The sequence below is a fragment of the Anomaloglossus baeobatrachus genome, chromosome 12 (genome assembly GCF_048569485.1).
Source record: "Anomaloglossus baeobatrachus isolate aAnoBae1 chromosome 12, aAnoBae1.hap1, whole genome shotgun sequence".
Lineage (NCBI taxonomy): Eukaryota > Metazoa > Chordata > Amphibia > Anura > Aromobatidae > Anomaloglossus > Anomaloglossus baeobatrachus.
The window spans coordinates 45,169,317-45,194,502 of NC_134364.1; the positions used below are offsets into that span (position 1 = coordinate 45,169,317).

The following is a 25,186-nucleotide window of genomic DNA, read 5'->3' on the forward strand; positions in this document are numbered from 1 at the left end:
ATTCAAATCCCACCAAGGACACCATCTGCAAGGAGTTTGTTTGTTCTCCCCGTGTTTGCGTGGGTTTCCTCCAGGCACCCTGGCTTCCTCCCACACTCCAAAGACATACAGACAGGGACTCTAGATTGTGAGCCCCAATGGGGACAGTGTAGCTAATGTATGTAAAGTGCTGTGGAATTAATAGCGCTATATAAATGAATTATATTATTATTATTATTATTATTATTAAAGGGGTTTTCCAGAGGAAGGACAATGGGGATGTGACTGTAAATTGCTGCGGATTTGTAACTAGTGTCGGAGGCTACATTACACCCCTCATACACAGAACAATAGCAATGAAACGCCTAGCAACAGTCGTAACCACGGAAGCTGCTGAGGAACTACAACTCCCAGGATGCCCTCACACTTTCTGGGAGGTGTAGTTTTTACAATAGCTGCAGACTCTCATTTTTCACGTTTCCACAGAGAAGAACCCCGTATGTGGTACATTATATACAGCAGAACACCCCGGATATAGCTGCTATGACTGTACGCATGACAGGGAATGCTGGGAGCTGTAGTCCCACACTCTCCTACCTACCTGTCCAGCGGGCAGTTATTAGCCGAGCTCCTTCCCGGGCACTTCCTCCTCCTCTTACCCGGCGGTGACTGCCGCAGCTCCGGCCCGTTCTCCGCGGTCTCCCGCCTCCATGTTATATTGTATAGCGGCCTAGTAAACACTCCGGAGCCAGGTTGTATTCGTTACCTGGGACACTGTTGCCATGGCAACGCAGCTCGCTCCGCACAACAACCAATAGAAGGACGCAATTTCTCACGAGTTCGATCACTGACCAATCAGAGAGCGGCTTACTGTATAAAAGCGGCTGACTGACTGAAATCCAGGCAGAGCTGCAGCAGCAGGTACAAGAATGAGGTGGTTTGTGTCGTCTCAGATGTCACACAGTGCATAGAAAAGCCAAATAATAATATTATTCTGCCATTATACCTCTACATTATGGAAAACAAACACATTTTTCTGTGGTGCCTCTTAGAAAAGCAAAGTAACTTGCACTTTATGACACAATTAGGCCGGGCCTATATCACAATCACTATGTGGACTGCAATGTCCTGCCTCACAGATGCTTATGAGGCTGTAAATTTGGGTTGGGTGACCCACGGTCAGTCTGGGCTTTGTAGTCCGTATAATGACCGTGTAATACGCCCGTCTGAGCCCGGCCATACCCTGTATACACCAGGGAAAGCTCCCAGCGTCAACCTTACGTTTCCACAGACCCCTATTCACCAAATAAATGCTAAATTTGTCTTATTGGCCAGTATACGTCACTGTATAGGAAAATGCAGTAGACGGCTCCTTCCTATACAGAGGGACACCTCAAAACCGTATACTGTACGTCTCTTACCATGGGGCCTGATGGTGGAGAGATGTCACATTGTGGCCACTGGTGGACAGATACCTCATGGGTGTATATATCCGGCACTAGCCAAACAAAAGCGTCACGTGCACCCAGGCTCAAAGAAACAAATTGTGGCATCGCAGTGCAGCCCCTCACACACCTGCAGGGGCCCGAGTACTGCTTTGCGTTACAATGTAATGCCAGCAGTCCCCGATTTTCCCTGACTCCTAGTCGGGACATGGTTTACACAACTCATCACAAATGGGGCTTTCTGGGCAGTGTGGAGCGAGACCACCCCTAATCTGCCCACATTGGTGTAAGTTATTATACATATTCTCCCATGCACATTTAGGGCACGTTCACACTGCATTTATTTTTATTTTTTTTTAGAAGGTTGGGTTCAGAGAACACTTGTAAGGAATTCAAACAATTGCATAGGAAATCCGATGCTAGAGAAACATATAATCCGCATACTACTGTATCAAAAATGTTGTCAAAGCCAAATACAGGAAATATTAAAAAAAAAAAAAAACAGACGTGACATACTAAGAAGAGGGGGGGAAAAAAGCAATAAACAGAGGTAAAAAGAAACCCCACAAGTGACCTAATTCTAATACCTAAATCTGTAACATCAAAAACTTAACAAATCACTGATCATGGGAAGATAACATACAAAACGGACCATTCTTCAGGTTATTCCTGCTATGAATTTACAATAGAAGTCAATTGGAAGGCTAAAAAAGTTTTTTAAAGAGGACCAACAACCAGGATTTTCCTATATAAACTAAAGCCAGTGCTATACTGGCACTATCATGCTGATTCTATACATACTTTTAGTTGTGAGATCGGATATATACTTTCTGAAATACAGGCAAGTAAAATCTGTGAAATGCTGTGTTATTTGATGAGCAGTGCAATGGAATATCCAATAGGTGGGTCGGGGGTTTGCTAGTTATTTCTGCCCTTGTCTGCCTGCCTGTCCTTCCTCCTGTCCTTACCCTGTAAGGCAGGGGTGGGGAACCTTTTTACTGCCGGGGGCCATTTGGAATTTTCTACCAACCTTCGGGGGCCGCACCAAATTATCAACTTGAAAACGACCAGGCTATATTTGGTCAAACAATTAATTAACTCACCCCTAATGTGGTGGCTGGAGCGGCTGTGATGTTGGTGATATTGATCATTTTGTTTCTCACAACTGCTTTTCCAGGTTTGTTTTGGTCTGGAGAGGCTGGGGGCATAGACATTACAGGAGACACTGGGGCATATACATCACAGGAGACACTGGGGCATATACATCACAGGAGACACTGAGGCATATACATCACAGGAGACACTGAGGCATATACATCCCAGGAGAGGGTGCGTCATATACAGTACATCCCAGAAAAGGCTGGGGCATATACATCCCAGGAGAGGCTGCGTCATATACAGTACATCCCAGAAAAGGCTGGGGCATATACATCACAGGAGAGGCTGGGACATATACGTCACAGGAGACACTGAGGCATATACGTCACAGGAGACACTGAGGCACATACATCACAGGAGACACTGAGGCATATACATCACAGGAGAGGGTGCGTCATATACAGTACATCCCAGAAAAGGCTGGGGCATATACATCACAGGAGAGGCTGGGGCGTATACATCACAGGAAGAGCGTATAGATCACAGGAGGGGTGTATACATCACAGGAGATGCTGAGCATGGACAGCACTAGTGGCGGGCACAGAGAGCACTAGGTGGCAGCACGAACAGCACTAGGCGGCACAACGGACAGGACTAGGCGGCACAACGGACAGGACTAGGCGGCACAACGGACAGGACTAGGCGGCACAACGGACAGCACTAGGCGGCACAACGGACAGCACTAGGCGGCACAACGGACAGCACTAGGCGGCACAACGGACAGCACTAGCTGGCTGCACAGAGAGCACTAGCTGGCAGCACAGAGACCACCAATTGGCAGCACAGAGACCGCTTGATGTCAGTACAGAGAGCTAGTTGGCAGCACAGAGAGCACTAGCTGGCAGCACAGAGACCACAAATTAGCAGCACAGAGACCGCTTGATGTCAGTACAGAGAGCTAGTTGGCAGCACAGACAGCGCTAGTTGGCAGCACAGAACACTAGGTGGCAGCACAGAGAGCACTAGGTGGCAGCCGGGGGGGGGCACTAGGTGGCAGCTCGGAGCACACTAAGTGGCAGCACAGAGCGCACTAGGTGGCAGCACAGAGAGCACTATGTGGAAGCACAGAGAGCACTATGTGGCAGCACAGAGAGCTCTAGGTGGCAGCACAAAGAGCACTGACAGTGACTGCACTAGAAGGCAGCACGGAGAGTATTAGGTGACAGCACAAGGAGGCAGCAGGGAGAGCACTATGTGGCAGCACTGACAGCACTAGGAGGCTGCACAGATTACACAGCACTGAGGAGTTACACACAGTACTAGGGGGTACACAGCACTTGGGGCTACACACATTACTAGGGGTACACAGCACTGGATGGGGGGGCGGTGATGGGTTGCATACTCACAGTACAAGGGGAGGAGAAGTCACACAGCACAGGTCCAGGAGGCATGTACAGCAGGGAGGCATCTGCTGCACCTCTTCTGCTGTGACAGGAGCACAGCGCGCTGTTTACCCCGCCCACAAGGTAAACCCTGAGCACGCGAGCACAGTCCCGAGTTCAGTCTAGAATGTACGGGCTGTACTCAGGTCCCGAAAAGAACACGTACATTCTAGTACGGGCTGCAATCAGGATCTGGAAAAAGCCCGTACATTCTAGCATCTACCCAGAACGCACTGGGATTTTAAAGGGCCGGCGGACGGCAAAAGCGCGAGTGCCGCTCGAGCACTGGGGTAGCCTGGAATGTGCCCGGGGGCCGCATTTAATGTCATCGGGGGCCGCATACGGCCCGCGGGCCGGAGGTTCCCCACCCCTGCTGTAAGGGCTCATGCGCACGTTGCCAAATTTCATGCATTTATGCTGCGTATTTCACCGCAGCGTAAATGCATGCGACCTGCGTCCCCTGCAGAATCTATGAAGATTGTACATAATCCATGTGCACGTTGCGTTTGAGAGCGCAGCGATTTGGATGCCAAAATTTTGTTCCAAATCGCTGCGTTCTATAAAGCAACATGTCACTTATTCCGTGCGCTTTGGATGCAGGCCCCGCTCTGTCTATGAGGGAGGCAGCATCCAGAGCGCATGAAATCGGCTTTTTTTCTGTAGAAACACTGCATTCATTATGCAGTGTTTCTGCAGCGATTTGACGCGCACATGTGCTGACACGACGCGATGTGCGCACACAGCCTAAGGCTATGTTCGCAAGTACCTGCTGAAATTTCTGCAGCGATTTCTCAGCACATGTGCGCTTCAAATCGCTACAGAAACACTGCATAATGAATGCGGTGTTTCTGCAGAAAAAAAGCCAATTTCATGCGCTCAGGATGCGGCCCCCATCATAAACAGAGTGGGAGCTGCATCCAAAGCGCACAAATTAATTGACATGCTGTTTTTTTGTACGCACGGATTTGGGTCAAAATTTTGGCATTCAAATCGCTGTGTTCAAAAAGCAACGTCGTACGTATCATGCACAATCTACACAGATTGTGCAGGGGACGCAGGATGCATGCATTTACGCTGCAGTGCTATACACAGCGTAAATGCATGCAATTACGCAATGTGCGCACGAGCCCTAATACCACAGACAGGAGGAAGGAAGGACAGGCAGACAGACAGGGGTGGGAATAACTAGCAAAATACAAAATTCAATACTAAAGATCGGGGCTGAGTCAGTCTACTCATAGTAATGTAAGGCCGCACTCACATCAGCGGTATTTTGCTGCAGGGCCGGATCCGGTATAAATGCGTTTCAGCTCTATTCATTTCCTATGGAATCGCGGCAAGATGCGGTCACATGCGAGCTGAAACGCATTTGTACCGGATCCAGGCCTGCAGCAAAATACCGCTGATGTGAGCGGCGCCTCAATGTGGATTTTTGGAAACAACTGATTCAGGGTGCGGAAAAGCTCCAGCAGCCAATATGAAAAGTAGAAGATTTCTACTTTTTTTCTTTTTTACATAAAAATTGTGATAAGGGGGGAAATGCCAATGTTTTTGTGTTTGTTTTTTTTGTTTTTATTTTAAAATACATTTAAAACAAGAACCTAATTTAAACCACAGGTAATTTTCTGATGATACATTCCTTCTAATTGCACTGTAACTGTAAAGGTTTTCCAGTCAGTTGCATCTAAAATATGCAGCATTCCTCTACATGTGGGTGCACCCATAAGCAAAGGGGGCTATTTTCCCAATCAGTCAGGGGCGGACATACCATTGCAGTCACACAGGGACCCAAGAGGGCTACTACCATCTCCAAAGCAGGAGGAATTGTACATAAAGATAAGCTATTGGATTTCAAAGGGCCCATATTTTGTTCTTGGCCAGGAACCCACTTCTGTCTGTCCCCTCCTGCAGACAGCGATATTTTGCTTCTTAAGGGTTCATGCAGACGATTGTAAATTTGGGTCTGTGTGCCATCCGTTAAAAACACGGACAGCACTCAGAGCAATGTTATTTAATGGAGCAGTGTAGATGACCAATTTATTTATTTTTTTCCTAATTAAATTGCGTGTGGAAAAAAATCACAGCAAGTACAATTTTCCTCCGGAAATTGGGGAAGAGGTGCAAGAAATAAAATCGCACGCCACAATTTACCATGTAGTTTTAGTGAATACATTGCAGTTCTGTAACAGGAAACTGTAAATGCTCCTGTAAATTAGTAATAGCTACTGCTGTAAAAACAAACAAAACAAAACTGGATTATATATGGATAACAAGTGAGAAAAAATTAGTCAATTTTTCTGGATGGAACTCTGAACTATTTTCTATACTATCATATGAAACTGGCCTAAGAAAGCACAATAATCCCATATTTGCCACCTCTCCTTGGACGTCTGGGAGAGTCTCTGAAAAAGGGTACTGTTCCACTTGCGATTTTCATGTGCGAGTGCAATCTGATAAAACATTGGCTTGCACTCGCACCAGTGCAAAACAATGGGGCAGCGTCCATCTGCAATTGATTTCTCATGCCAGCGGTATGCAGAATGAATCCCAACATGCTGCGTTTGGCAGTGAGTCTTGGCTCACGCACCCCCATACAAGTCTATGGGAGCGTGTGAAACTTGGCATTGCACTTGCATGTCATGTGACTGCAGTGTGATGTTCTCATTGACAGACAGCGGAGGAGATGGGGAGAAAGTGCTCCCTCCCTCTGCTCCGCAGCTGTGATACGATTGCAAGATTGCATCACAATCACATGACCCTCAGCTGACGCTCACAGCAGAGGGTCAGTAGCATATCGCTGCCAATGCTCTTGCATCGGAAGCTTTATGAAAGTGTAAGGCCAAGACCCCACTTTGCATTCTCCTACTTGCAGTTATAAACGCACATTTTGGGCTTAATTGATTTGACCAAAGTTGCCTTTTTCAGAAATTTAGCGCTGAAACGCATGCATATTTGCCGCATTTTAGATGCGTTTTTAGCGCTTTTTACATGCTTTTTCACCTGCGTTTTGAACATCAAGACACTGCTTAATAAAGCTTAATCTGTCAAACATGAAAGGGTGGGAGTGGAAGTGGAGACTTTATTCCCATTCCCCTTCCCCTCCCCTCCCCTTTTTTTCCTTTTTCTCTCTTTTTTTCCATTTTTTTCATCTTTCTCTCTTCTTTCATTCTTCCCTCCCTTATCTTCTTCACTTTTTCTTTATCTATTTTCATCTCTTCAATCAGACCCTTTTCCTCTTTTCTCTAGTCTGTTATTTTATTTTATTTGTAGTCAAGGTTTTTTAGATACTTTGGACATTACCGAAACAATAGAGGATAAGTTGTTTACCTCTGGCGCCAATACTTATTTAAGGTCTTTTAGTACCTTGGGTATTACTGAAGAGGTAAAGAATAAGTTGCTAATCAAGCACAATTATACAAAAAGGTTCTCATGTAATAAGTTTGTTTTTCTTGGAAAAATGTATATGCATATTGTACTGATATTCCTTTGTATGATATTGCTTAATAAACACAGTTTAAACATAATCTGTCAAACACAATGAAAAAAAAAAAAAAAAAGGAACACATAGATTTTTAGAAATAATATAGAAAATAGAAGTATTGAATAAAATTATAGCGGTAATATACTATTTATTGCAAAAATAGCAATAAATTATAATTTTTTTTAAATTGAATTGTTGGATTATGTGTGTGTGTGTAAAGGGACATATGAAATCATTATTTTAATGTCCAAAAAGCATGCGTTTTTGTAGTCCAAAACGCATGTTTTCTGCACATAAAAAGCAGGTAAAACGCAGGAATTTGCTGGAATCTTGGTTTTTGCCAATTCTCATTGACTTCAATGTTAGTAAAACGCACCCAAAATGGCAAAAACAACTGACATGCTGCTTCTTTGAACACATGGTTTTTGCCACAAAATATGCAAATTAAACGCAGCGTTTAGAAACGCAAAGTGGGGTCGGAAAATCTACTTTTTCCATAGGCCTTGTGCGCACTAGGTGTTTTTGCCGCGTTTTTAGCGGCGTTTTTTACCGCGTTTTTGTGCTGAAAACGCAGTGACATTGCTTCCCCAGCAATGTCTATGGGTTTTCATAAGTGCTGTCCACACACAGCGTTTTTTGTAGCTGCGTTTTTGTGGTGACCACAAAAATGCAGCATGTCAATTATTTCTGCGTTTTTCACTGCGTTTTTCACCCATTGAGTTCAATGAGATGTTCAACAACGCAATGAAAAACGCATATAGCCGCGTTTCTATGACTAAAAACGCAGCTATAAACGCATTGGGTGGGCAGTAAAGTGACGTGTACAGGAAGAGGATTCCTTCTGTTGGTAAACACAGAAGCATGAATCCTCCCGGTACCATCACCGCTGCTTCGACCTCCCGTCCTGTGCATGTCAGCTCCGTGCGGCGCCATGTCTGGGCGGGAGGTGGAGGCAGCGGCGAAAACAAAAGTGAACAGTAGAAAAAAAAAATGTCATATATACTCACCTGTCTGCAGGGTCCTGGTGCCATGCCCGCTCCCAGCCCCTGTCTCGGTACCGCTGCTCTGGCTGTGTGCAGTCTCCCCGGGGCAGGACCTTGCTTGCAGGACCTGGCGATGGATCACCTGATGCAGTCACCTGACGCATCAGCTGATCGTAGTCTCGCCGGCTTTTTCGCGCCCGGCCGGCTATCAGCTGATCCTGCCGTCAGGGGACTTCATCAGCTGATTACCGGCAGCTCCTGCAGCGATCGGACAGGATCAGACTCCTGTCCAATCGATCGCTGCAGGAGCTGCCGGTAATCAGCACAGCACATAAGTGAGTATTATTTTTTTTTTCTACTGATGCATCAGCTGATTGTATAACCGGCTTTTATACAATCAGCTGATGTGTGATGTGATTCACGTCCTTTAACCTGACACATCATCTGATCGCTTTGCCTTCCAGCAAACCGATCAGATGATATTGGATCCGGATTGGACGGCGCGGGACCCTGACCCAGGATTACTGCGGAGGGGGGTTCTTTATTTCATTAAAGATGGAGTCACTAATTGTGTTGTGTTTTTATTTCTAATAAAAATATTTTTCTGTGTGTTGTGTTTTTTTTTTTATCATTACTAGAAATTCATGGTGGCCATGTCTAATATTGGCGTGACACCATGAATTTCGGGCTTAGGGCTAGCTGATAATATACAGCTAGCCCTAACTCCATTATTACCTAGCTAGCCACCCGGCATCAGGGCAGCTGGAAGAGTTGGATACAGCGCCAGAAGATGGCGCTTCTATGAAAGCGCCATTTTCTGGGGTGGCTGCGGACTGCAATTCGCAGTGGGGGTGCCCAGAAAGCTTGGGCACCCTGCACTGTGGATTCCAATCCCCAGCTGCCTAGTTGTACCCGGCTGGACTCAAAAATTAGGCGAAGCTCACGTCATTTTTTTTTTTTAATTATTTTATGAAATTCATGAAATAATTAAAAAAAAAAGGGCTTCTCTATATTTTTGGTTCCCAGCCAGGTACAAATAGGCAGCTGGGGGTTGGGGGCAGCCCGTACCTGCCTGCTGTACCCGGCTAGCATACAAAAATATGGCGAAGCCCATGTCATTTTTTTTTTCTTTTTGGGCAAAAAACTGCATACAGTCCTGGATGGAGGATGCTGAGCCATGTAGTTCTGCAGCTGCTGTCTGCTCTCCTGCATACACTAGTGAATGGAGGATGCTGAGCCTTGTAGTTCTCCAGCTGCTGTCTGCTCTCCTGCATACACTAGTTCTGCAGCTGTCTGTCTGCTCTCCTGCATGCAATGAACATTTTGAAGAAGGAAATGACAGACTTTTTTTTTTTTTTTTCATCAACAATCTTTAATGGCATTGTGCACTGATTAAAAACGCAGTGAGCAAAAACGCAGCAAAAAACGCACCAAATCGCGGCAAAAACGCATGCGTTTTTGTCGCGTTTTTTAGCCGCGGGTGCGTTTTTTGAGACAAAAACGCACATAAAAACGCAGCGTGAAAAAAACGCCTAGTGCGCACATACCCATAGACTTTGCTGTGAAATCAAAACGCATGGCTTTTGGCATGAAAAAGGTGCTTCTCAAAACGGACCTAAAAAGCAGCAGGTGGAAATGCAAAGTGGGGTCTTAACAGTACCCAAAGGGGAAACCTCCTGGACTTCTGAAAGTGTAAAAAATGTCCTTATCGCTGCAGAAGCTTCCCAGAAGGCAGCACTCCCTCATCCACTTTTATTACCTTGACACCAAGTGTTGGCTTTGTCCTCTGCAGTCCCTCATCATGTCTTTATATTGATGACTCATCAATATAAAGACAGTTTTGAAAAGTTGGCAAGGATGAGTAATGTCATTTTTTTGGATAGCACCTGAAACAGAAAAGAAAAAAAAACTATAAGGTTTGGCTAGATAGATGCTGCTAAACCCACATATCCAAGACACATCCACATGCAGAGACAAATGGGCGCACAATTGTGAGTCTGATAAACACAGGATCTAAGTTAAACAAAGAATATTATCAGCTTGAATGGGTCCAGATAATTATATGTCCAATTGTTCATATGAACAATCAATGTATCATCATGTCAGACTGAACTGACAGATAAGAAATATCCAGGCCAGAATGGAGTGGTAGCATCGCATGCTAACCATTCCTCCCTGCATTCATTCATTCATTCATTCATTCATTTTCTGTGGAACTTGCCAGAAAACGTTGAGCACTGTAGTCAGCTTGCCCCTTAAAGATGAATGGTGAAGTGACCCTCAACGTGCGGTGGTGGCAATTACGTATGGAGACTTTTAGGCTGAGAACACACTTTGCGTTCTCCTACTTGCAGTTCAAAACGCACCTTTTGGGCTTAATTGATTGACCAAAGTTGCCTTTTTCTGAACTTTAGCGCTGAAAACGCATGCGTATTTACCGCATTTTTGATGAGTTTTCAGCGCTTTTTTTTTTTTTTCCAAAACGTTTTTTATTGATTTTTCAAATTTGTAAAACCATGACAAGTATCATTGCAAAAGAAGAACATTCGTCTGACAAAATGTGACATAGAGGTGGGTGATACCCCAATTTGGAGTTCCATGTTGCTGTTCGATTTAAGATAGTATACAGTAACATTAAACCAAAACATAGGTAATGAAATATAATATAACATATGCAATACAATTCGTTAAATCTCTGTGTCGTCCCTGAATGATTTCAATTTTGCTAGCGTGTCTTGGTATTCCCAACCGTCTCGTCTCCCCCTCCCGCCAGAGCCCCCTCCTAGGTGATTCTCAGTTTACCCAGGCTGTCCTGGATATCGCTCAGGATATACCACTCCGAGTGAACAAAAGGTGCCATCAGGTTAATTATTTCTCCCTGTGTGAATTGGCTTTCAATAAAATGTCTCCATCTCACAAAAAACTTGGCTGTCAACCCATCTTTATCCCTCTCCGCTTCTAGTTTTTCCCACTTCAGAAGGTTGTGTAGTTCGCCCACAACCTCCTTTATGGATGGGCCCTCCCTTTGAATCCAGTGTTTTAAGATGCAACGCTTAGCTATCATGGCTATGTCATGCGTTATTGCGTATTTCCTCTTTTCCTGCGTGCTCGGTCCTCCTCCTACTCCTCCCTCAAAGGAGTGGAAAATCCACACCATTAAGTCTAGTTTGCTGAAAATTCCCCATGTTGACTGGGCAAATAGTCTGACTTGGTTCCAGAACCTAGCGATTGTCTCACATTCCCATAGCCCATGCAGCATATCCGTTTTCTCTTTTTGACACTTAGGACACCACCTATCCCTACCTGGTATGTTGAAACCTATAATGGCCCTATGTAGAATTCTGAATTGAGTGTCTCTCCATCTCTCATTGGTAATATGTTTCCGCACTTGTACCCATCCTCTCAGTATATCATCCACCACTTCTTCCCTTCCCAATTGTTTCCCCCACGCTTTTAAAGTCCGACTATCCTCCCGTGAGATAAGCACCCCCCTTAGCGATCGATAAATTTTAGAGACATTTATACTTGTTACATCACATTCCAGTAACTCATCAATCGAACTTCTGTTCAGCTCTCTTCCAACCACACCCAGGTCTCCTATTATTCCATGTTTCAATTGTTCATACTGGATGACATGTGAGCTATTAAGGTTGTACTTATCCAACACTTCCCGACCTGTCATCCACCTCCTGTCCTCCACATTCATAACATCTATCATTCTCCTGACTCCCCTCTCTTTCCATCTAGTAAATAGCTTGTTTTCTCGTCCCAGGGGAAAATTTGGGAATGCCCAGGGGTTCAAGTACTTGGACACTTTCCATGAGAGCCCCAGTTTTTTCCTTACCGACTTCCATGTTAGCATGGTGTCTCGGAATATAATTGAGTTCCTTATGTGCCCTTCAACCCTGGATAGTGGGGAGTGCAGAATGGACGTCAGATCCCACGGTGACGCATATTTAGTTTCCATCGCATGATCTGAGTGCCTACTCGTTCCTCTCACCCAATCAATTACATGCCTCATGATACATACAAGATTATACCCTTGGACATCTGGAAAGTTTAGACCTCCCTCCTCTGCTGACTTCATCAGCGTACGCAGCTTTATTCTGGGTTTCCTTCCCCTCCACAGAAATTCTGTATACGCGGAGTTGAGCTTATTCACATCCTTTAGTTTTAGCAATAGCGGGATTGTCTGGAAGGGATACAGCAGCCTAGGAAAGCTCATCATTTTTATCAGGTGGTATCTTGCCAGTAATGGAAGTGGCAGACCTTTCCATCCCTTTAATTGAACTATAATTTTCCTGATTAGCGGTCCATAATTCAAGTTATAGATTGTTTCCACCGATCTTCCTATATGCACTCCCAGGTATTTAATTGAAGATTGTGCTATAGGAATTCCACATAGACAGCCATCCCTTATTTGTCCCCCCATTGTCCCATGATGCCCCTTTAGGAACATGATCTCGCATTTTTTTTTGTTCAGTTTGAAACCGGAGAATGAACCAAATTTTTCAATCAAGGCAAGAGTCTGTGGCAAATCCGCACCGGGGTCCCCCATATAAAGTATGATGTCATCAGCAAAAAGCGCTGTCTTTACTTCTGAACCCCTTATCTTGATTCCTTTAAAGCTATTTTGTCCCTGTAGTATTCTTGACAACGGCTCGATTGCCAGGTTGAATAAAAGAGGAGATAATGGGCAGCCCTGTCTTGTTCCCTTCATCAAAGGGATTCAGCGCTTTTTACATGCGTTTTCACCTCGTTTTGACAGATGCGTTTTGAACATCAAGACACTGCCTAATATAGTTTAAACAGTCAAAAAGAATGAAAAAAGTTAAAAAAAAAAAAAAGGAAAAAATCTATTATTGGGAAAAATAATAAAAATAGATATAATTCATAAAATTATAGCTGTAATAAACATTTTATCAGAAATATAGCAATAAATGCATATTTTTCATAAATTTAATTGTCGGATTTTGTGTGTGTGTAAAGGGACATATCAAACCATTTATTTTGATGTCCAAAAAGCATGCGTTTTGGAAGTCCAAAACGCATGTTTTCTGCACTGAAAAAGCAGGCAAAACGCGGAATTTGAAGGAATCTTGGTTTTTGCCATTTCTCATTGACTTCAATGTTAGCAAAACGCACCCAAAATGGCAAAAACAATTGACATGCTGCTTCTTTGAACGCATGGCTTTTGCCACAAAATATGCAAATTAAACGCAGCGTTTCAAAACGCAAAGTGCGGGCAAGAAATCATCATTTTCCATTGACTATCATGGAAAACCAAAACGCATGCGTTTTGGCACAAAAACACTGCTGCTTACAACGCTGCGGAAACGCAGGTAAAAACGCAAAGTGCGTTCTCAGCCTTAAAGTTTAAGTAAAACTTCGGGAAAAAAAATCTAAATTATTTTTAGAAGATTTGTTTTCCTATTTATCCTCTCTTTTCACCCCTTTTTTGCCTACCTGGTGTCATTTATGCCTTCTAAACTACATTTGTCTCACCATTAAAAGTTATTTCTGTATTCTTTTGTGCAGATATGGATCCTATCCATCCCAAGAAATAAAACAGCTAGTGGTTACCGCAAAATGGGAAACTAGATGATGGCAGCTGCAAAGCATTATATTACCTAGGTAAGTAACTGTTTGCTGTTTCTTATTTGTTGGTGTGTCTATACAGTTGCTTATATCTGCCTTTCTTATAGCGTTGTAGATAAGCTTTCTTTTACCCAGGGCAGAGACTTAGGGTGGTGTCACACACAGCGACGACGACAACGACGTCGCTGCTACGTCACCATTTCCTGTGACGTTGCAGCGACGTCCCGTCGCTGTCGCTGTGTGTGACATCCAGCAACGACCTGGCCCCTGCTGTGAGGTCGCCAGTCGTTGCTGAATGTCCTGCTTCTTTTTTTGGTCGTCGCTCTCCCGCTGTGACGCACACATCGCTGTGTGTGACAGCGAGAGAGCGACGAAATGAAGCGAGCAGGGAGCAGGAGCCTGCGTCTGGCAGCCTGCGGTAAGCTGTAACCAGGGCAAACATCGGGTAACCAAGGGAAGACCTTTCCCTGGTTACCCGATATTTACCTTCGTTACCAGCATCCGCCGCTCTTGCTGCCAGTGCCGGCTCCCTGCTCCCTGCACATGTAGCTGCAGTACACATCGGGTAATTAACCCGATGTGTACTCTGGCTAGGAGTGCAGGGAGCCAGCGCTAAGCGGTGTGCGCTGGTAACCAAGGTAAATATCTGGTTGGTTACCCGATATTTACCTTAGTTACCAAGCGCAGCATCGCTTCCACGCGGCGCTGCTGGCTGGGGGCTGGTCACTGGTTGCTGGTCAGATCTGCCTGTGAGACATCTCACCAGCAATCCCTGCCAGGTCAGGTTGCTGGTGGGATCGCTGTAGCGTCGCTTAGTGTGACGGTACCTTAAGTTGCTCTAGAGACTAATATCTGATTACTATGGACATGGCTTGTTGGTGCCCCCCCCCCACTCTGGTACTAAACGCCTAGAGCATATGCCCTGCCAGCCAATCCTTAAGGGTGCTTTACACGCTGCGATATCGGTAACGATATATCGTCGGGGTCACGTCGTTAGTGGCGCACATCCGGTGTCGTTACCGACATCGCAGTGTGTGACACCAATATACGACGATCAAGGATCGCAAAAACGTGAAAAATCGTTGCTCATTGACACGTCACTCATTTCGTTAATATCGTTGCTGTTACGATGTTGTTCGTCGTTCCTGCGGCCGCACACATCACAATGTGTGACACCGCAGGAAAGACGAACATCTCCTTACCTGCGTCCACCGGCAATGCGGAAGGAAGGAGGTGGGCGGGATGTTACGTCCCGCTCATCTCTGCCCCTCCGCTTCTATTGGGCGGCCGCTTAGTGATGCTGCAGTGACGTCGCTATGATGCCGAACGCACCTTCCCCTTGAGGTAGGGATTGTTCGGCGGTCACAGCGACGTCGCTGACAAGGTATGTGCGTGTGATGCTGCCATAGCGATAATGTTTGCTACGGCAGCGATCGCCACATATCGTGCCACCGACGGGGGCGGGTGCTATCGCACGCGACATCGCTAGCAATCGCTAGCGATGTCGCAACGTGTAAAGCGCCCTTTAGGCCACGTGCGCACTAGAAACTGACTTTTTCTTAAGGAAAAACCGGTCCCTCTGAAAGAATACCGCACCAAAACAGTAACGAAATCCGCATGCAGTTTTGCTGCGGTTTGGTGCGGATTTGACGCAGTTTTTCCGCAGGTTGGTCCCTGCAGGTTTTTACCATTATCTATGGCAAAAAACACCGTTACCTGCAGAAAAGAAGTGACATGCACATTAATTCCGCATCGGAAATTCCATGGGTAAATCCGCAGGTATAAAAAAAATACATAGGTTTTGCTGGGGAATGAAAGCAGAAATGTTAGAAACATTTTCTGCAGCAAATCCGCCGTAAATCCGCAGCGTGCGCACATAGCCTTAAGCTTTGCTGCTGGTGAAGTCCAAGAACTGTGAACAGAGCTGAAATTTACTACAAAATCTGTGATACAGCCCTGGCCCTCCAGATCTGTATGTGTATTCCATGGCTATATTACATTACGCATAAATATATATTGCGTTTTAGCCCGCTGGTGCTCTGAATATGTCTGACTCCTTTCTCGAATATTGGTCATTCATACACGATGAACGGTTTAGCATTGCTCCATTGAATATCTCTCTGTAGCCATTATTGGTTATTCCCATAGTTTGCTGATTTGTAAACCAACTGCAGGAGATTTTGAGCCCCTCCAAAAAATGTGCCTCCTCTTCATGGGCAATGATAACGTGAATTTTTCCAGACTAGCATTAAATATGCCATTTCCTTTCCAATTTCTAGTAATGAGAGTGTGTCATATGCCAAATAGTATTTTAATACAGGAAAAATTTGTTGCGTTCGTTTTATCAGTGGTCCCAGTTTGCAGAAATCTATATGAGCCCTGCATAAACTGCTTTATGCTACTTTCACACTTGCGTTGAACGGCATCCGTTGCTATCCGCCGTCTTGAGGAATTACGGTAACTGTTGCAGGAAAACGTTTTATTCCTCATAGACTTCTATTAGCTACGGATAACAACGGATGGCCTTGCGTTGCATCCGTCAGTCGACGCTGCGTTGCATCTACCTGGCAGATGGAACGCTGCATGTAGCTTTTTTCTGTGCTTGGCGGAGTGTAAAAAAAACGCAATCTGCAGGATTCCGTCGGCGTCCGTTGTTTTTATAATGGGTGCCTATGGTGGCGGATTCTGTTAGAATCCGTGATTTGACGGATTCCGTTAACGCAACCGTCTTTACACAACTGCACATGCCCAGAAGTGTAGAGTCAGGAAGAAAAAACTATGACGGATTGCGTTCTTTTGTACGATCCGTTGCATCCGTCACACAACGCAATGCACCGGATGCCGTTCAACGCAAGTGTGAAAGTAGCCTTATTCAGATAAACAGACTGAATCAGGCATATCTGCAATGAATCTGCAAAGTGAAACTGTATCTTTAAGCTAATTTCCTACAAAATGTTTTTGTAGCGGAGATCCTGCAGTGATAACCGTCAGAGGCATGGTCGCTCTCACCTCTCTGCTGCTACTGCTGGTTTTCGGATCAGTGTGCACGACCAGAACGTTTCCGAACTTCCGGTCATGGGCACTATGAAGCCGGGTGTACGCATCCCAGCTTCAATCTGGTGTAGTGCGCATGACCGGAAGTTCGGGGCGTGCTTACTTGCTAAGGGGGCCGATTAGCTAAGGGAACTTACGCCCTCGGGACTAGTCGCTGGCCTCATTAACACCTTATAAAAGATCTTTAGAAATACTTTTGCTAAAAATCCCTGTATCTATGGTACTGTAGTCTGGGACAATTAGGCAGGGATTAGAAATATGCACCAAAAAATGCTCGTTTTTCTGGGTGCATATTGCACCTGACAGGTTCACTTTAAAGGGGTTTTCCCATCTCCAAGATCCTATTCCAATAAGTAAGAGGCATTATAAAAATAATAATAATAATAATAATATTAGCAAATACCTCTAATAGAAATGTAGTATAGTTCTCCTGATTATCTATGTCTTTTATCTAATGTGCAGAGCATTGCAGCTTAGGTATCCATGGTTACGTCCACTCATATAATGACAGTTAGTTATTTGCTTGTGGCAGTAAACATGAATACCTAAGATGCAATGCCTGCACATGAGGTAAGAGACTTGGCAAATCAGGAGAACTATACTACATTTCTAATTGGAGGTATTTGCTAATATTCTTATTTTTACACCTACTACATATTGGGATATGATCTTGGAGATGGGAATAACCCTTTAAGGCTGTGTTCACACGCAGCAATCATGATGCGGTTTTTCAACTACAGCCTTCCAATTGTACTTGGGCAGGACTCTCTTTTTCTTGCAGTGACGTAATGGCACCACTTAGCGGGTGCAGTAACATGCACGGTTCTACATTTTTTTATTTTGATATTTTTTAATAGACATTTTTATTGACACGTATGCAGTAAATAATGTACAAGTTAATGGATTTTCATTTCTATCATGTTGCTACGCTACCAAACATGAGGATTATTTGTTTGTCACAAATGAGATTAGAGCACCTAAGCCTATTACTGTACATTCTTATCAAGGGAGTAATCTTCTGTATTTTTGTATAAGGACGCAAGCAAATAAAAAGAAATTTCCTTTTTTTTAATGTATGTACCGTATATATATTACTAAGACTATGACATAAAATGTTGTTTATTTCATATCCTTAAAATCCTCCAGCATGTGGCAAAACATGGGAGTACACAGTACTGTTTTGCCACAAGCTGGTGGCCTTCAAGGATATGAAATATACAAGTTTTTTTTATTTCCACTTAGACGTTGGGCTGGAAATCTTTTTCCATTAGATCACATGTTGATCTGACATCTTCTCCATCCACCGTCAACAAATATCTGACTTATATGGTGAGCTGGACTATTTGTTTCCTATTTCCATATGACATAAAATGTGTCTGAGCAAAGATATGTATATGTATAAACAGTACACATATATACAGCTCTGGTAAAATTAAGAGACCACTGCACAGTTTTATAACAATCAGCTTCTCTACGTGTCTGACAGCCATTCCAATCCAGTGTCAGTTGAATTCCACCAGAGTCCACCTCATTCTACTTAATGTGCTTCTGATTAGGTGATCACCTGAACCAGATCTTATTTAACTACGGAAAGTATAACAAACACTGCTGTGGTCTTCACAATCCTCCTGCAATAGGACAAGCTGGATGGCAAAACAAGTGCTAGTAATATCCCAATAGGAATGAAAAAAATGTACTTTTAACCATGGCAAAGGAGTTGAAAAGAAAAGTCTTAAGTGAGGAAAAGAAGGGCTCAGTTCTGGCTTTACTAGCAGAGGGATACAGTGAGCGTCATGTTGCCTCCATCACTAAAATTCCTAAGATGGGAGTCCATTACAACAAGACATTGGGGACAACAAAGCTACAGACCGGCAGAGGGTGAAAGCGACTCTCCACTGACCGGGATGACCGTCATCTTATTCGAATGTCACTCAGCAACCGCAGGATGACATCAAGTGACCTACTAAAGGAATGGCTAATGGCAGCTGGGGTGAAGTGCACGGCAAGAACAGTTCGTAACAGGCTCCTAGAGGCAGGGCTCAAGTAATGTAAAGCTAGAAAAAGACTTTCATCAAGGGAGCAAAGGAGAGCCAGGCTGAAGTTTGCCAAAGACCATAAGGATTGGACCGTAGATGACTGGAGTAAGGTAATCTTCTCTGATGAGTCTAATTATCAGCTTTCCCAACACCTGGTCATCTAAAGGTTAGAGGGAGATCTGGAGTGGCGTACAAGCCACAGTGTCTTGCACCCACTGTGAAATTTGGTGGAAGATCAGTGATGATCTGGGGATGCTTCAGCAAGGCTGGAATTGGGCAGATTAAACTTTGCGAAGGACGTATGAATCAAGACACATACAAGGTTATCCTGGAAAAACAGTTGCTTCCTTCTGCTCAGGCAATGATCCCCAACTCTGAGGACTGTTTTTTCCAGCAAGACAATGCGCCATGCACACAGCTAGGTCAATCAATGTGTGCATGAAGGACCACCACATTAAAACCCTGTCATGGGCAGCCCAATCTCCAGACCTGAACCCCATTGAAAATCTTTGGAATGTAATCAAGAGGAAGATGGATAGTCACAAGCTATCAAACAAAGAACAACTCCTTAAATTTTTGCACCAGGAGTGGCATAAGATCACCCAAAAGCAGTATGAAAGACTGGTGGAAAGCAGCCAAGACTCATGAAAGCTGTGATTAAAAAATCATGGTTATTTCACAAAATATTGATTTCTGAACTCTTCCTGAGTTAAACATTATTTAAATGTATGATGGTGCTCATCAGGTGTTCCCATCAGAGGCCTGAGGATAGATATGTTGCAGATTTCTATAAATTCCACCCTCTTTGCTGCCACTGTAAGATGCTGCTGTCACGGTCTTCTCTCTGTAGTGGAGTTTTGTGTCAGGTTCTGGGTCAAAGTCTCACTTTACCTTGTGAGACTCTGCTGATTAAATGAATTCCCTTTCCTTTGGGGAGGAGAGGGTTAATGTCAGTTTACCTTTCAGCAGCCTCTGACTACTGGTCAGGTGTTTTCGGTTTGGACCACTCCCAGGTCCCATATATACCCTCTGCTTCCAGCAGAGGGTGCCGGTTATTTTTATTCATTTGGAAGCTTGGCTAGGAGGAGTAAGGAGCTGGAGAAACCCTCTCTCTGTTCTATTTTGTTGGCTGCAGCATTGGTGCAGGCTGCAGCCGTTTGTGGTATGCTGGTTGTACGTTATGGAAGTTTCCCAGTAGTCTGTTTTTCCCCCCCTTTTTATGTTGTTGCCCCTTGTGCAAATTTAGTGGCTCCTTTGTGTGTGGTTGCCGTGTGCATGAGTTGTCATTTTTCCCTGTCTGTATCTGGTTGTGGGATTTGTGTTTACGGTCCTTGCTCTCCCCTCTGGTGGAGGTGGGGGAGGGGAATTACATCAGGGCTAGGACAGGAGTCAGGGACATGCAGATGACTCAGACCTCACTACCATCTAGTGTACCTCTGAGGTGTGAAACATCGCAAGCTACCCAGTCTGAGGGTCAGCTTAGGTGTCCCAGTCCTGTCATTCGCCCCCGTGACATCTGCCTTTTAGACAAAGCAAAAATACACAGGGTCAAAAACTCATTGTGGGCACTCAGCCTAAGGAGTCTTTTTGCAGTTTTCAGAGCAGAACCTACTCTTTTTATTTTGAGGATTTGGAGTTTTGTTTAGTCCAAATACTCCTTGAAAAACTCCATGTGCCCATAGCCTTATATCCAGCATAAAAGTTTGGGGAAGAGTCAAAACGTGTATTGTTAAATATATACAAAAGTTGCAACTTTCATAAACAGCAAAGCCTTGTCGATTAGTTTTGTTTAGTACTTACTCTCATCTAGGGATGTTGTGTAATACCATGTTTAGCCGATGGACAAGAGTGGCACTGTTGTTGGAAAAAAAGCAGTCTCCAATTTTAAATAAGGTGATCGTCTGGGGTGTCAAGAGTTGACTCACTGATTTCATAATGCTGGTCTTGTACCGCCCCGGGGCTCGGCCGGCTGCCGAGCCGCTCGGATCCGTGCTTGTCGGTGGGTGGCTCGAGCTCCTTACGGACCCTGGGGTCACGTCGCTCTGAAAGGGGCTTGGCGCTATGTGTAGGGACTTCGGTGGGGAGGTCCACGGCCGGAGCCGCGGTTGTTTGGGGATTTGAGTTCCTGACGCCACCCACGGGTTGTGGTGAATGGATGGACACCACCGCTGCTGTTGACTAGGCTCCCGGGGACGGTGTTGCGCAGCTTGGTGTTGACCCCTCCATGGGTAGGGGGGATGATAGTCTTGGGGGCCCGAGGAAGGTGCTGAGGTGGGGTTTGGACGCGTGCTGGCGTGTCGTCACAGTGCGGCGCGGTGCGTGGCCCGAAGGCACTGTTGTACTCACTATTACAAACACGCTGGAGTCTCTGGTAAACCAAACAAGGTGGTGGACGGTGCCCGCAGCCGGCTGCGCTTTTCCCCCTTTTTAGGTTGGTGGTTTCCGCCTTTCTCCTGCACCTCACTTTTGTAGAAATGATGACTCCTATGCCTGAGCAACGGTAGTCCGCTCCCCAGCCTGGTGTGTGCTGGGAGAGCCCTTTTTGCCCGCAGACGCTGGCCCGTCGGGTCTCGATGCCTGGGCGGTGACTTTCTACCCCTATGGTTGGGCTGTTGTCTTCAGTCGGGTATTAGGTGGGAAAGGGCCTAAAGTCCAATCCTCAATCAGTTGAATCAACTCGGTCCAGTTGTTTCTGGGCATCGTACTGGGTCTGAGTACCCCTCCTGGTGCTCCGGTTTCCAATCAGCTCCCCGGTTCGGTACCGGCGGGCCACCACCCGATCCCGGTCCCTTATGGTTCCACCGGCTGTAATCCCAGCTCCTGCAGGCGGCCACCTCCGTCTGCCTCCTTGCCAGAGGTGACTGGGCTCCAACCAAAACACCTGGTGTTAGACTATGGCAGACCTGGGCACAGGTCTGCACTTGAACTCCACTCCACTTCACTGTCAAAACTAATCTCTAACGTTTTCCTGCCTAAGGGTTTGTGAACTCCTCGGTGGGTGGAGCCAACCGCCTGGCTCCGCCCCCTGGTGTGGACATCAAACCTGGAGGGAGGTGACAAGGGTTTTGTAGGTTGGCTGCTGTCACCTTATTAAGGGGGGGAGGTGTTTGTGTAAGGGCCTACCTGTGTCTACCTGGCTAGTCCAGGGCGTCACAGTCTCTTATAAGGATTCATAAGAGAGTTTGACTGATGGAAGCCACTTTATCTCTTATCTCTTCTCTCCTGAACAAACTTCTGAGATAATTTGTCATCAAGACTGAATTCTTCTCATTCTGCATCCAGATTTGTATTGTGATGCACAGAGGTGGAAAAAGTCAAACACAAATTAAACCCAATTACAGAGGACAAAAAAAAACCAAACCAACAAAATGCATTTAAATTGCCATTCATACAGCTGCCAGAAACCTAATTCCAAGATATTGGAAGCAAACTAGAATCCCATCACGGGATGAATTCATAGCAGAGTGCAACGAGATCCTCAGGATGGAGACCTTGATAGGTCAGACACTCGGCAACAAGGACAAAGTTGATGCTACGTGGGCCCCGTGGATCATGTTCAGGGACTCACCGGATATGGGTCTATGGATTCACGGGGGGGCAGGTATGTAGGTAATTTTCCATTCTCTTATTTCTGTACCTGGAAGGTTAGCCTTGAAAATCTGGTTTTGATGTAGGAGGGCGCGTCCATTCGGTTGGGAACCCTTTGTACCCTTCCCCTTTCATCTTACTTTCCCACGTTTCTGTTGTCTTTACTGTCTCTAATTTCTTCTTCCACCTCCTCTTCTTTATCTCTTTATTTTTCAACTTGTTCTTCCTATTTCACACACATACGAATTGTACTTGTTATTTTTGGTCGCCAGTGGCGCAGGTGTAGTCAAGGAACTGTGATGTTTTTAGCAGCTAGCTTGGGATATATACCCTCAGCCTGCGCGCTGTGCCATTGTTTGATTATCTTCTATTCTAATAAACTTTGATTTGAACATAAATTGCCATTCATGGCTGAGATCTAAATGTGTCTATGTGGATGGCATACAGCCAGGTACAGAAATAGCTATAGCTCACTCTACAATACTATCTCCCACAGAAGTGAATGGGAGTCACTGACACAATATAACATAGCAGACTACCTGTTTCTAAAACTCCCACCTCTATAGGAGATACAGAAATGGCTGCCACGCACAGATGTTTCACTGGTCCTGACCCTTGTAGCCATAGCATTGAGACAGATCCTCATAAAAGATATTGCTTTATAGGGCAACACTGTTTTATAGCAGTGGTTCCTGTGGGTTTCCTACAGAACTTTCCTGTGTTTTGCCTCCCACCTTGTGCAGGACACACTTTTGTAGACTCTAGAGATTAAAATATGAGCTGCTGCCGGCATCTCTTTTCCCTGAACCTCGTTCCATCCGTGTATATTGTACAGGAAACAAATTAGATATTCTGATCCCGCGGTGTTCTGTTTTGGAGGAATGATCTTTGGATCTTTTGTATGTAAAATAATGCTTTATTGCTGTCAGGTCAGGGTGTTTCGGGAGCACACCAATGGACAGCACGGCGGCTCAGTTTTTAGCACTAATGCTTTACAGCGCTGGGGTCCTGGCTTCAAAACCTACAAAGGACAAAATCTACAATGAGTTTGAATGTTCTGCGTGGGTTTTGTCCAGGTACATTGGTTTCCTCCCACACACGACCACACACGAAAGATAAGGATTATGTCTGTAAAGGGCTGTGGAATGAATGGTGCTATAAGCAAGTAAAAACAAAAGGTATTGACCTGATATCAATAAAGCATATTCATTTTACACACAAAGAATGTAATGATCATTCCTCCTAACGAAGCAAGGCAGCATCAGATTCCCAGTTTTGTCTTGCTTTTGCATTTTTCACCTGCATATTTTAGCGTTTTTGGACAAAAATGAATGCTATAGAGATAGACAAAAGGTAGAAATAGATAATAGATAGAGACAGATATATAGACATACAAACATATAGACAGACATGTACTTGCACAACCTCCTGACATATAATAAAAGTGCACCCTGTGGAGCTTTATTGGACAGATTTTTATGTTTAAATAAATAAATGCAAAAAGGATGTGGTGCCCCCTCTATTTTTGATAATTTGCAAAGGTAAAGCAGATAGCTGCGGGCTGATATTATCAGGCTAGGAATATGATGCGCCAGTTCTGGGGCGGCTGTGGGTTGGAATATTTAGGCTGGGAAGGGCCAAAAAACATTGTCCTTTCTAGTCTGATAATAACAGCACCCAGCTGTCTGCTTTACCTTTGCTGGTTATCAAAAATAGGAGGGACCCCACCTCATTTTATTTATTAATAACTATCCCCCCTCCACCAGCTGTCCCTACACTGAATGCAGATAACAGTGGTTTTACTAGAGAAAGGATAGTATGTTGCCGTAAAAAGAACTTTTGTTTTAACCCCTTCACCCCAGGGCAATTTTCCATTTTTCATTTTCATTTTCTTTGTCGCTCCATTGGGAGACCCAGCCAATTGAGACAATTGGGTGTATAGCTATGCCTCCGGAGGCCACACAAAGTATTACACTAAAAGTGTAACGCCCCTCCCCTTCTGCCTATACACCCCCCGTGCTCACGGGCTCCTCAGTTTTATTGCTTTGTGCGAAGGAGGCAGACATCCACGCATAGCTCCACAGCTTAGTCAGCAGCAGCTGCTGACTAGGTCGGATGGAAGAAAAGAGGGCCCATAACAGGGCCCCCAGCATGCTCCCTTCTCACCCCACTTTGTCGGCGGTGTTGTTAAGGTTGAGGTACCCATTGCGGGTACACAGGCAGGAGCCACATGCTGTTTTCCTTCCCCATCCCTTAATGGGCTCTGGGTGAAGTGGGACCCGGATCGGTCTCCAGGCACTGGGACCGTGCTCCCTCCGCAGCCCCTGGGAACCTGCTGGATAGGAGCCGGGTATCGTCAGGGACAAGGCCCTGCTACTGTGAGGTACTCTGTGTCCCCGTGGGGACCGCGCATGGAGCGCTGGTGCCACACACATTGCAGCACTGCTGGGTGTGTTAGTGCGCCGGGGACTATCGCGCATGG

General features: G+C 45.2%; 1 protein-coding gene and 1 long non-coding RNA gene across 3 annotated transcripts in view; one reads left to right on the forward strand and one right to left on the reverse strand.

The window, feature by feature from the left end:
* LRRC9 (leucine rich repeat containing 9) overlaps positions 1–10,299 on the reverse strand; it is a 267,576-nt gene extending 257,277 nt beyond the window's left edge. The window contains exon 1 of one of the 2 annotated variants that reach the window (XM_075330387.1): positions 10,188–10,299. The gene's annotated coding sequence lies outside the window, so the exon portion shown is untranslated. Of the gene's footprint in view, positions 1–580; positions 739–10,187 lie in introns of those variants that run through there. The other variant, XM_075330386.1, reaches the window with a different exon arrangement.
* Positions 1–14,056, forward strand: part of LOC142258003 (uncharacterized) — a 370,341-nt gene extending 356,285 nt beyond the window's left edge. The window contains exon 4 of the long non-coding RNA XR_012727692.1: positions 13,967–14,056. This is a non-coding gene — a long non-coding RNA (uncharacterized LOC142258003). The remainder of the gene's footprint in view (positions 1–13,966) is intronic.
* The last annotated feature ends 11,130 nt before the right edge of the window (positions 14,057–25,186 follow it).